Below are 13,772 nucleotides of genomic sequence, written 5' to 3' on the forward strand. Positions count from 1 at the left end.
CTGTGTTTCAGAACTGGCTGAGGTTGTATCTTGGGCTGGCAGCTGAACTTGGTAGTGTAGGAGTCACCCAGGTAGTACTGGTTTTGAGAGTACAAAGACTGAGACTTGGCACTGTGAGAGCCCAGGAGAGGCTATTGGTCAAGGTGCAGCCTCAGTGGAAGTTGAAAGCCCAGGACTGAAGGGGTCATGTCGAGAAGATGAGGCTTTGCACCAGGAAGAGAGCCCAGGAGAGGCCATTGGTGAATGTGCAGCCCAGATGCAGCAGAGACCCTGGCGTATTGGAGAAGCCAATAGCACATAATGGCCATCAAGAACAGCAGTAGTGGTGGAGTGGAGCCTACTGGATCTTAGTAGTTGTGTGTGTTGCAGAGGATGGGGCTCAAGACCCTTGGAGGAGCCCAGAAAATCGTGAGTAAATCCCATACACTGGATGTTGAGTTATTTATAATATTTTGAGTTATTTATAATATATATTTTATTATTGGTGGAGTTTGGTTTTGCCTTATTCAGAGTGTGACTATGCCTTGGTGCTTCCCTCCTGAAGTAAGAAAATATGTAACTTTATTGTTATTATTATTTTGACTTTATTGGAGCCCACAGTTGAGAGACTAAGTTTTTTTAAAAGAGATTTTTAGGTTTTAAAAGACACCTTGGATTTTTTTTTAGAGACAAATTTTAAGATGTTTCAATTTGTAAAGATGGCGGGATTTTAAAGTTCGCAAAAAATGTTTTATGTTGTGACGTTGATGTTAATGTGTGACCTTAGGGCTGGATAAGAAAGGACAGGTTATAAGTTAACAATTCGTTCGTGTGTCAAGTTAACAAGGGGTCAGTTGCGCTGGATAGTTTTATGTTAACTTGACACAAGCTAGAGTCACCTGAAAGGAGGGAGCCTCAATTAAGAAGATGCCTCTATAAGATCCAGCTGTAGGACCTTTTCTCCATAAATGATTGACGGGGAGGGCCCAGCCCACTGTGGGCGGTGCCATCCCTGACTCGCTGATCCTGGGTTCTACAAGAAAGCTGGCTGAACAAAGCCACAGGGAGCAAGCCGGTAAGCAGCACCCTTCCACGGTTCCTGCATCAGCTCCTGCCTCCAGGTTCCTGCCCTGTGTGAGTTCCTGTCCCGACTTCCTTTAGTGATGGACGATGGATGTGGAAGTGTAAGCCACATAAATCCTTTTCTTTTTTTTCTTTAACTTGATTTTTTATGGTCATGATGTTTCTTCGAAGCAATAAGACCCCAAGACTGACCAAAAGCAACTTGAGGAGGAAAGGGTTAATTTCAATTTACAGCTTATGGTCCATCACCCAGGCGGACAAAAACCTGGAGGCAGGCACTGAGGCAGAGGCCGCAGAGGTATGCGGGCGGCTAGCTGGCTTCCTCCTCCTGGTTTGCGTTCTACTATATCCTGGGGTCTGGACCCTCCCACATCAATCGTGAACCAAGCAAGTGCACCACATGCTTGCCCGCAGGCCATTCTGACGGATATTTTCTCACTGGACAGTCTCTCTTCAGAATGACTCTCACTTGTGTCAAGCTGACATCACACTGCCCGCACAGTGTTCTAAAATCTCTACTTCTCTGCAGCCTTCCTCCCGTTACAGCCTCTACCCATAAAGGATGGATTTCTTCCCGAAACATGCTTTTTGGTCTTCAAATACTGTTTTCTGGTATTAATGAACAAATGGCATTGAGAATAGACCCTGGGCAGTCAGCCCAGTTCATTCATCACCTAAATAATTCAGCCCTGCCCACTTGCCTTGTAGTGTGTGGGATTCAGATTTGTGCGTGAGCAATATGATAAACCATTGCACGCCATGGGTCTTTGGGGATGCTGGAAAATAGTTCAAACTGATAATACTCACCTACGTTAATTTCTGAGCTCACTTAGAGTGTGAAGTTAATTTCTGGCCGTTGGGTATCTACAGCTCAAACTTAACACTCCCGTAGCAGGATCTAGACCTGGGGTTGTCCTTGCAGTACCTACAAGTTGCTGTCTTATGTCTCCTCATTCTGAGTAACTACCTTTTCATTCTCCAGTGACAGCCTCAGATGGTTTTCCTGTCACTGAAACCTCATGAACAAGCCATGTCTTCATCTCTCCCTTTCCTTCCCATGTCCCTGATTCTTGAACACATTCCAGTTGGACTGGCACACCGAGGCTGTTTTCTTGGCAGCTCTTGGCCTGGTTCCCTCTCTTGAGACAATGCTCTCTCCCGCCTTCGTGGATGGTGCTTATTCGGCTCCTCCTTTTGACTTTCCTTCTGTTGTTTTAAAACCTTTAAAGTTTGGAATTATCAAGAGCTCGGCCCTCTTTCCTTTTCTGTCTCTCACTCTGGAATTTAGTTTATCTAAGTCACGAATACTGTGATGGTTAAGGCTGCGTTTTAAGTTTAAATTGTTGGGCTTATGAGATCTACGAAACAAAAATGCCTTTAACCTGGAAGCCCCTCTTGTCCAAGGACAGATGACAACCTAGAATGTTGTTCATGTAAGATAACAAGCCAACAAACCGTGTTTTACTTCTGTTAACGAGTGCGGTTGCCCCAATGGTAGCGGAGGCATGCTTGATTCCTATATAACTCAGACATTTTGGCTACACCAGTCTCTTGGTCTATGACTTCTCTCTTGCTCTCCCTCCCCCGTCTCCTCTCATGGTTAGCTTTAGCCTGCCATGTTCAGCCTGGACTCTGCCCTCTGCCTGCTTCCTCCCTTACACAATACAAATCTCCACACTTGAGTGACCATGTCCTCTCTCTCTGATTTCACTTTTCCCATTCAATTTCCACTTAAAAAAGATGTTTCTCACTGAGCATGTGCGCGTGTGTGCGCATGTGTGTGCATGCGTGTGTGTGCTGTGCCTCCAGAGGACAGAAGAGGACACAGAACTCTCTGGAACTGGAGTTAACGTGGGGTCGTTAGCTACCTGATATGGATGCGTGCTGCAAACGGAGCTCTAGTCCTCTGTGAGTCCACTGAGTCATCTCTTCGGCCTCTTAATGCTTTGCTTAACATTCCCCTCGTCAACTAAGTGTAAATGCTACGATCCCACCAACTAGGGTGTCGTCTGCTGTACCACAGGCACAGTTTAATGTAAACTCGCTGAGCAAAAGGAGGAAGAGAAGAACAGATAGGGTGTGTAACTTGGAGCATTAAGTGTGTCCTGTGATCGGATTCTCTGCAGTAAATATGGAATGGGTTTTTCTTACTTGCACGGTGGATGTGCACGTCTCTCTTCCCTGTTAAAGGGGAACCTGCACGATTCAGTTTGGCGGCTTTTCACTAAAGATGGGGGCTCCCTGAAAGTAGATAAGGTGAGTGAGTGAATGTTGGAGGTGGAAAGCAGCTTAAGACAGTGGCAGTTGTGTGTGTGTGTGTATGTGTGTGTATGTGTGTTTGCACACTCGCGCCTTCTGGCAAATGGTTGCTGCCTAGAATAGGCTGGCGAGTACTGACTGGCTCAGGTCATTTCAGATGTCTTCTGAGGACAGATTTTCAAAAGCGAATCACCTGGCCAAATGCTCTAGACATTTTTAAAGCCCAAAGTGCTTTTAAGAGAAGTCACACCATTTAGCCTTCGTTTTCAAGTCTAGAAGCAGAAAGCAGCTGTATGTTATTCCATTTTACAGCTAGAAAGCAGCAGTTTGGAGAGGGTAAGGAGTTGTACAAATGGGAAAGCACCCTCTGTCCAGCTGCAAGCCACTCTCCCCCTCTTACACAAACAACATGACAACTCTACGCTGGTGGTCACAGAAAACTGTAGGTCTTTGCTGTGAGGTAGGAGCCTCGGGAGTAGGGACAGGGACTGAGACAGTGGGAGGTGGACCTACTCCACCTTCGAAGGTGTGACCAGAGCTGTAATTTCTCAGGACCGCCCAGGTACTTTGGTTTCTCTGCCTTGCTTTGATCTGACTTCCGTGTTCTCAAGGTTAACCTTGTGAAGTTTCATGATCAGCAGCAGGGCTGCGACGGGTATTCATGGAAACCGATATGGAAGTTAATACTCATGACCACACACAGCGTAAGCAGAAATGAAGCTGGTGACAATTACCGATCTTGCCAGAAGGGACAAAAACTACAAGGAATTGTTAGTTAGCGGACCTCATCAGCGTGTGGCCGCGTATTATAGACCACGCATGCGTCTTAAAATCACGGTGTCTAAGCATCACTGAAATGGCGACGGCACCTTAGGAGCGCTGTTCTCATGCTGCTTCCAAACGTGCGCCCCCTTTCAACATCGTCTGGAAATCCTTAGGACCTTGTGTTAGAAATAGCTCCTCTAGGATTCTGAGAATTCTGATCTCAAATTCTTCCCATGTCTTCCTAGTTCCTAGCTATACGTATCCGATTACTCTCGTGTGGGAAATTAATTGGAGGTTGGGGGGAAGGGAAGACAACCAAGTTCCTGGGTTCTGGAAATCCCGTTTACTTTTTCTGTGCTTTTAAAAAAGAAAAGCCACGATAAGGGACATACTCATACCAAACATTCCAGAGTTGTCTCAGTGAATGGTGCAGATAGCTCACAACAAAGTACAGAGACCTCCTTTTATTGGCTTCTTTTATTGGCTTCTTAACATCTGCCCACCAGAAAATCCCAGTCATCTGGTTTTGGGTGGTTCTGGAGGTTCAATGTGGGTGGGGTTCTAGGTTACCAGTTTTGTGCTCTGCTCACCAGAGGCTGTAATGTCAGAGTGTTCTCTGAGGTAGCCCTCAAATGAAATGAGTCTGTCTTAGGGCTTCTTTGGGTCTACTTTCAGTTAGAACCAAGCCCCCACATCAATGCTAACTTCCATCCCTTTCTTATCTTTTGCTTGAAAACAAAAGGATAATATTGGGTTGAGGTTTGATCACGAGAGTGGAATCTGTTGTAGAGAATCCACCAGAGAAGACTGCTTAGACATAGCTTTAAGCCAACAGAAAGCCTTTATTAGCCAGCTGGTGACTACACTGGCTGCCCGGGATCCCAGTGTAGCCCCAAGCCTTTCTCAGGATGAGCTTTTAAGCACAAACCCCACATTCTGGGTTGACATGCTTCAGTTAACAAGAACAGTTAGCCAGGAGCAGAACTACAGACGCAAAAAGCAAGGTTAGTACATTTTGAGACTTTTCCCAGAACTGTATGGACTTTGATGGATTAGGTCTTTGTTTTAGTTTTGGCAGGTGGTGCTGTCTACGTGCTGAATTTTTACAGCCTGAATGGCACTTCCACACTTCCATCATGGAGTCAGCTGTGCTAAGGTCTGGGGTCTGTTACAGAGCCTTCACGGATAGGATTAGGTTTTTTTTTTTTTTTTTTTTTTTTAAAGAGCCCAGAAAGCTGCCTTGTCTATCATCTAAAAAAGGAAGCAAATTGCCTATGCCAGCCCCGAATCTTCCAGGGCCTTGAATGTAGACTTCTCAGTCTTCAGAGACAAACATGTGTGTGTGTGTGTGTGTGTATATATATATATATATATATGTATGTATGTATATATTGGTTTTAGGTTTTTTACTTAGCTTATGATATTTTGTTACCAGCAACCTGAACAGAGACCAGTCATGGTTGTGATTTCATTTTATGTTAACAGCCATTCTGAGGCAGAGATTATTCTGTTTATTTTATAATGAAGCTAAAGCTTAGGTCTAGGTCATTTCCCCCTGGACGCACAGCTAGGAAGCATTGAAGACAGGTCTCGGCTTTCCTGAGATGAAATTATTTGCCATCCCCTTTTTGTCTCTCTGGTTAAGACAGAATATTCTGCATTTCATGCCAGAATTAAGCAATCATGCTTAAATACTTCCTTTTATTAATGCTACTGGGGAAGAATAACCATGATTATGATTTTTGAGGCAAATTTGAAGCAAGCCTTGTTTAAATACCAGCCAGGATAATGGATGCTGGCCAGATCCATACCTGGGATTTCCAGAGAATGGGACCTAATTACAATAGACAGGAACTTATAAAGGCAAAATTCACAAGGCTACATACTTCCTGCCTTCATTCAATCAAGGATAAGCATACATTCTGACACAACTTCCTGCCTACATACCTCCCGCCTATTTGTGACCAAGCACATCCTGTGCAGTGGGGGGAACCAACCTTGTTTACAGAAGTGAGAACACGTGGCTTGTTATCTTACAAGAACAGCAGACCCCAGCATTGCAGGAAGTTATCTGTTCTTGGGCAAGTGAGGCTTATAGATTAGAGGCACTTTTGTTCAATAGATCTCTTAAATACAATAATTTAAACTTAAAATATAACTATCAATAACAATTATTATTATGCTTTACCCAAGAGATGAAGGGGCTTCAGTCTTCTTGTTTAATTGTTGGAAGATGTTTCCAGTTAAAAATTAAAAAGCCAAGATGTCTGAAACCTGTGAGCTTTAACTGTTGGTCATCACTCTGGTCAACATTTAATGGGAAAAAATTGAGTAGGAAGGCATTTGGTTACAAGTAGTGGAAAATTCTAGCCACAGTATCTCACCCCAAAATACACTTCTCACTATTTCATCATAAAAGAGAGGCTGAGAACTCCCATAATGCACCACAGGGTTCCAGATCTCCATCCTTGACATGGGGCTTTCTCCTCAGGCTTGTAGTACAGCTGTGCTGCTCAATTTTGAGCAAGAAGACTTCTCTGAGGAAGATATCTTCAGTTCTATGGCCATTGGGGTGCTTATCCTGGGCTGTTTGTCTAGATGTTGACTGGCTTCCCTCTCCCCCTTCCTCCTCCTTGGCAGAAAGCAAGACTCAGTCACAGTTCTGGCCAGTATACTTATGACCACAGGCTTATGGTTGCCTGGGAGGCCATCTTCCTCAGCATCATGCTTGGGCTCTAAGAGTTACATTAAGTCTACCTCAGTAGGAGCTGCTTGACTCAGAGAAGGGGTTGTCTGGGGGTTGCCCTGGGAGGACACTGGGGGAGGATCAATCTGCAGAATGGATTAAAAAATGATCAGAATCGCCACACCGTAGAAGCCAGGAAGGAGAACTGGGGAGAGACCATGGAGGGATACAGTGATATGTCTAAGTCGGGAGATAGTATTGCTATTAGCTATGCTAATCCAAAAGAATATGCAGGGGAGAAAACCCATGTCATGAAAGCCAAGGTCTGAGGAGGCTAGAAGTCTTTCCTTTCTTACTGTCCCTTGGGAAGGAGAGCAGAATTGTAGGGGGTGGCGAAGAAAAGGATAGGTTGTAGGTGAAGGCAGTTGTCTGGGTGCTGGTGGTGGTGAGTAATGGGTTGAGTGGGAAGGGGTACTAGGCAAAGGCGATAGAGAAGGCACAGCTCAGGGGTCTGTCAGTCCTGAAGCTTATGTCTTACACGGTTGTCTGATGAAACACTGTGAAACTAGGAGCCTGTGGCTGACCAGCGAACGACCTGCTTCTGGAATCCTGCTAAAGCCATCGTTTGAATCTCTGCAGTCACCGGGCTTTCCAATCCGCTTGGTGGAAGGTGTCCTCAGTCTCCCTATGTCTCCCCCTCTGGGTGTTTAAAATGGAGACGTTTCCCAGCTTGTTGCTCTCAGAAACGATGTTATGTGTGCCAATGAGAAGACGCAGTTCTTGGAATTCCACGGAGGGAAGAGCTATGCAGATGCACCGTGCTGTATTCCTGGCATGTGGAACTCTAGTTACTACCCAGCCATGCAAAAGCAGGAGGTTAGGCCTGCTCCTCTCTGCACAGGACTCCCTCTAGTGGAAACTTTGGGCTGATGTAGCTCAATGGTAGAGTATTTACCTAGTCAGGATGAGTGAGGCTCTAGATTCAATCCCAGTACAGAATAAAACCAATCAATCAAACAGCCCCCCCACCAATAAACAATCTACTCTCTGTTATGGTTTTCTAATAGTTTGGGTGAAACACCATGACCAAAAGCAACAGAAAGGGGAAAGTGTTTATTTTACACTCTCTTCCATATCACTGTTCGTTATTGAAGTCAGGATAGAATCTCAAACATGGCAGGAACTCAAAGGCAGGAGCTGATGCAGAGACCATGGAGGGGTAGAGTCATATGCATGTAAAGTCTTTATGTCTGGCTTTGAGTGATGTGTTTCTGCAAAGCCTTTGCTATGTTTGGGTCAAGCAGTAGAGGCTGAGAAATTGTTTTGAAACTGTTTGAACTTTGAGGAAATGTTGTCTCTCTAGAGGATCTGCCCCTGGTGCTATGTGAGAGCTTGCAGCTGCACCAACCTTGCTCCCAAGACAGTCCTGGCAAACCTGGAGTTCTTACTTTTGATTATGGCTAGCCATGGTTGGAAGGGCCTGGGATTTGTGTGGGTTGTCTGTTCTCTTGGGCAGCAAGGGCCAAATAACTTTGGTAGTTGGAACCTTTCCCAGCCCTGATTAACCTTGTATAATGTTTGAACAAAGTAACTGGGGTGAACTAGCTGGGTGTCCATTTTTTCCAAGAAGGCTGAACCCCTCTGCTCCTTTGGGAAACGAAGCTTAGCATCTTGGTGGGCTTCTCTCTCTACTGTGGTGCCTACTACCTACATCAATCAACAGAGAGGTGCTGCCTACTGGCTTGCTCCTCATGGTTTGCTCAGCCTGCTTTCTTATAGAACCCTAGACCACCAGCCCAGGGATGGCATAATAGGCTGGGCTGTCCTAAACCACTAATTAAGAAAATGCTCTTCGGCCTTACCTACAGCCAGATCTTATGGAGGCAATTTTTCAATCTAGGCACATTTCCTCTCAGATCACTCTGGCTTGTGTCAACTTGACATAAAACTAGCCAGCACTCCCTGACAAAGCAGAAGGAAGGAACCAGTTTTGCCTTACAGAAATGTATACATCTAACAAACTAGCTCAGAGAGCGATGGTGGCTGAGCGCCAAGGTGGCCTTCGGCAGTCTTGAGCATTCATGTGCCTCTCACGTTACCCTCTCTCCTTTGGTTTGGGTCTTCTTGTATCTGGTGAGGCCTGGTCTGGAGGAGCCGCGCCTCCCTCCCCATCCCCCATCTTGGCCTTCCCCCTACACTTAGCTGTCTCCCCAGTGTGCTCAGTAAGAGCGCCAGCTGCTGGCCACATGCAGGAAACATTTGATTCCTCGTTGTAAGCCTTCCAACCGTGTCAAGATGATATTTTAAAGCTCATGTATGGGTTTAAGGCAGCAGTCATGGCCTTTCAAAGACTGTTTATGCTCCAGATGCCGACTTGGATCGAATCGACATCTGGCAAGCTGATGAGCTTACAGCTGTAACCACTAATGCATTGGATTTGAATTCGGTGCTTGGCGAGGATGAGGCACTGAACAACATTGTGATCTATGCAAAGCCAGTCTGCCTGTCCCTGTCCTGGCTCGTGGTGCACAGGCTTGCTCCGTGAACGCCACAGGGTCCTGTCTAGCGTGCACATGCATTTATCTATCAAGAATGTGCGGGGGGGAAACCGGCTAGAAAACAGACCCGCGGCAAATATCAGCTGGGCTTGGGTTCATTTTGATTTGGAAGAATATGCCCAAGATGTACAAGGTTCAGTGTGCAGACCATGTGCCATCCAAGGAGAAGAGAACACTGCACGTATCTGACTCTGTCAGAAGCATGAGGCTGTCGACTGAACCCTCATCCACAGCTGAGTGCATATAGCCCGGTTTGAGCTGGAAGAGGGCGCTGTGGGAAAACACGGCTGTATGCTCTCTGAGCGCTGCTGTGGGCATGGCCACTTGGGAAACAGCTCACAGTGTGGTCCATGCTCCAGCAGACTGGGGACAGCAGCCTGGTGCCCGCCAACATACAGCTAAGCCCCGTGAGAACCCGGTCCTGTTCAGTATTGCTTTCCAGCTGCCCACCCGAATCCCAGCAATTGGTCACGCAGGGCATATGGTCGATGCTTCTCTTGGTATCTGTTGTAACGGAAGGGATTGTACTAGAATCAAAGCTTTATATCCAGCCGATTGTCAGGTTTCAATAAAAGCAATGAACCTTAAAAAAAAAAAAAACCTTAGTTTCATGTGACATTATATCTGAGAAAAGCGACTTAATTAGGAAAAAATTCCTTTTCTGTACACGTTATGTGTGCTCACCAGGAGGTAATAGCAAAGCTAAATCATTCAATGACCTGACAGTTTGTTTTCTGATCACCAGTGGAGTAAAGAAATATTTTACAGTGACAAGACTGCAAATGTTCTACATTTCTGAACCTGTATGTATCCGGGGTATGTATACTGTCAGGTTTTTTTTTTTTTTTTGTTATTCTTTAATTCTTTACCAGTTGCAATTTTTTTACTTTGCAAGTGCATTGTGGGTAATTTATGTTGTTTTGACAGTTTGATTTTCTGCTATACTTTTCAATTCTGCACCCAGAGTTGTACAGACTACTGTTTAGACAAATGACATGGAAATATAGAGGTTATCTATGTAAAATGATTCATATTTCAAAATAGTCTTCTGTAAAAAATAAAAAGCCCACCACATTGCTATTAAATCACACTTTTTAATGTTACTTTTTTCCTTGACTGAGGTTTGTTGAATTTACTATTGTAACATATTTCCAAAAACACATTAGTTAAATGGGGCTGAAAATCATGCATGCATATTTTATGGAAAAAATGTGTAGGTATATTTTCAACTTTAAGCTATAAACTCTGGCTTTCCATGGATGATTAAAATATTCTGACCCCATTTAAAATGAACTACATAATAAAAGTGGTGGGCAATAATAATTTTACAATGCTTAATAATATAAAGTGCTTTATCTAAAAATGCCCTTTAAAAGGTTTTATGCATAATTCAAATACTTCTATATAGAAAATGAGTGATGTGCAAATAAAGGACTGATAAAATAATTTAAAAATGGGGGCAGAGATTTCTGCCTCTGTTTTAGAACCAAGAAGCAGCAATGTGTTCAAATGTCTTTGGCTGTCGTTGAGGGGCAGAGAGAGCTAGGACAGGGTGGTACAATAGAAATACATTAGGTCCAAACCTTCTCTAATATAGGTTTCCTTACTTAAAAAACAGAGGGCACAAAAGGCTTCTGAAGTTTATTGAATATGCCTCTTATTGTCAATTCTTGCCACCAAAGACGGTTTGTCCTTGCTTACACTGGAGAGGGATGTTCAGATCTTCAACCAGGTAACTTCTAGCAGTGCCTTTAACATGCAGACCAGCTCTGAGGGCCTCCTCCACCCCATGAGAGTGAGAGAGGGAGGATCTGAAGCAAGTTTGTGAACATCCTTCTTCTGCTGCAACTCAGTTATCCCAAGCGGCAGAAGACAGAAGAGCCAGGCAGAGAGAGAATCAGAAGGTGTTTATTAATGAGGCTGAACTATTTATTCTGCATCTAGAATGATCCAAAAGATCATTTGAAGAGACATGGCAAATCAGGCCCAGAAGGAACAGGTTAATTATAGTGGAAACCACCGGAGTCTGTCTGTCTGTCTGTCTGTCTGTCTCCCCCTCTCCCCCTCTTCCCCTCTCCCCCCTCAGCCCGAAGTCATGGTAAAATTCTGGTAGATTAAGAAAAATGACAAAAACCAATGACTAGATGTTCTATTCAATCTAGGAATTGAATATCCTGGTTAATTTGGTACAAAAACTTAATATGCTTTTTTTCTCTCTAGGTTTTATTTATTTTAACACTCTTTTTTTTTTTTCCTGTTGATCAGTGGTTCTCACCTGTGGGTTACACCCCTCTGGGGGCCGTGTCAAATACCCTTTCAGAAGGATCTCCTAAGACCATCAGAAAACACAGATATTTTCATTACGACTTGCAACAGTAGCAAAATTACAGCTATGAATTAACAATGAAGATAGATGTGATTGGGGGTCACCATAACATGAAGAGCTGTATTAAAGTGTCACAGGTCATCAGCAAGGTTGAGTACCGATGGGGTTGATGAAGGTTTTGGTTGTATTTTCTGGATCTTTTTGAGTCTGAGCCTTTAATCTTTGATTGTAGCTCACCCTTCCAATTACTAGAATTGTTAAGGTCAGAGCATGGGTTCTGGTAGTCCTAACACCCTGGCCTTGGCCACCCTTCCCAGTAGCACGATCAAACAGACAGTAATAGCAGAAGGCAGAGGAAGGAGGTTTATTCAACATGGCCACACTGGGAAGAGCAACAAAGAAGCGGTCCAGTGATGTCTCAGGCCCATCTTTGGGTTCTTGGCTTGGAGTTTACATTTGAATGTAGGCGAGAGGAGTGTATGATGAAGCAGTCCCGGTCAAGATGGAGTTCCACCTCAGACGCTGACAGGTTGTCAGAACTGTGCGACTTTCTCCCCCTCCTGCTAGTTTTTAACCATTCCTCTTCCTAACATGAGATTCTAAGGGTATGGCGGCTTGAATATGCTTGGTCCATGGCAAGTGGCACTATTAGGAGGTGTGGCCTTGTTGGAATAGGCGTGGCCTTGTAGGAGGAAGTGCATCAGTGTGTAGGCAGACCTTGAGGGCTCCCACTGCTTAAGCTCCACCCAGTGAGGAGAAAGCCTCCTCTTGGCTGCCTGCAGAAGCCAGTCTCCTCCTGGCTGCCTTTGGATTAAGATGCAGAACTCTTGCCTCCACCAGCACCATGTCTGCCTGTATAATGCCTTGCTTCCCATCATGATGATAACGGGATGCACCTCTGAAATTGTAAGCCAGCCCCAATTCAATGTTGTCTTTTATAAGAGTTGCCTTAGTTATAATGTCTCTTCACGGTAATGAAACCCAAACTAAGACATAGGGCAAGTTCCAACTTTTTTGGGAGGGTGTCCCTCATTTCAAGGGAGGGTCACATGTACATCTTTAGAATATTCTGATAGACAAGGTGGACACGGGGAATATAGATATGCCCCTCCTTTGCTCTGAGATCTTCTGGACTTGCCTTCTTGTTGACTTTGGTGTCTGTGTCTATTAAGGAATCTGTTACCATCACTTCCTTGGGGCTAACTATGACAAGTTAGTCATGACTAATTATGACTTTCTGTATAGTGCTCAGTGTGTCTAATGCATAACTCCTGTACCTAAGGCTCAGGGAACAATGAGGGAAGGGGGTTGGGAGTCCAGACAGCAAGACTTGAGAGTCAGAGGACCTGGAGTCCTTTGTCATTGTGCTTTCTAGCTATGACAGAAGCCACATCCATGAAACCTCAACGTTGATTTTCTAAACAAGACCTGAACAACTCCAACAGCAGTTGACATTCCAACACTGATGGCGGAAGTCTCATGAGACCTCACCCTTAGCTGAAAAGACACAAGCAATTAACAACCTCTAAGAAAGGGAGATCTAATTTTCCTCAAGAATGAGGTCCTACTGGCTATCCAGTGCTAAGTAGTTAACCCTAGGAACTTACATATAGAGGCAACCCTGAATGGACTTAGCAGGTTGTAGATATATATCTATTGTTTATACGTATAGGTAACAGCAATGGTTAAAGAAGAGGCTGTAAATTTGAGGAGGATGGAGAGGAAGGGTAGGAATTGAGGAAATATTATTATTATTATTGACAGGGGTTTACTATGAAGGTCTGGCTGGCCTTGAGCTCACTGAGATGCACTTGGCTCTGGAATACCAAGATTAAAAACATGTGCTACCAAGCCTGTCTGTAACTATAAATTGTGGTATTTAAAAAGAATTGTTGATTGAAGGGCTGGGGAAGTAGCTTAGTTGGTAAAGTGTTTGCTCATCTTGCAAGCCTGAGGAACTGAACTTGAACCCTCAAACCTATGTATAAAACCCAGGCCTGCTAATGCAACTTTGTAATCCCAGTGCAGTTGGGGGTGGTGCCGGGGGATGGATACTTGTACATCCCTGGGACTTGGTCACCACCTAACCTAGTCTAACCAGCAAGCTTCCGGCCAG

At 44.6% G+C, this 13,772-nt stretch overlaps 1 pseudogene; it reads left to right on the plus strand.

Moving 5' to 3' along the window:
• Positions 1 to 1,216: 1,216 nt before the first annotated feature.
• Positions 1,217 to 9,732, plus strand: LOC114608179 (annotated as a pseudogene).
• The last annotated feature ends 4,040 nt before the right edge of the window (positions 9,733 to 13,772 follow it).

This window comes from Grammomys surdaster, unplaced genomic scaffold (genome assembly GCF_004785775.1).
Source record: "Grammomys surdaster isolate TR1022 unplaced genomic scaffold, NIH_TR_1.0 125877, whole genome shotgun sequence".
Classification (NCBI taxonomy): Eukaryota; Metazoa; Chordata; class Mammalia; order Rodentia; family Muridae; genus Grammomys; species Grammomys surdaster.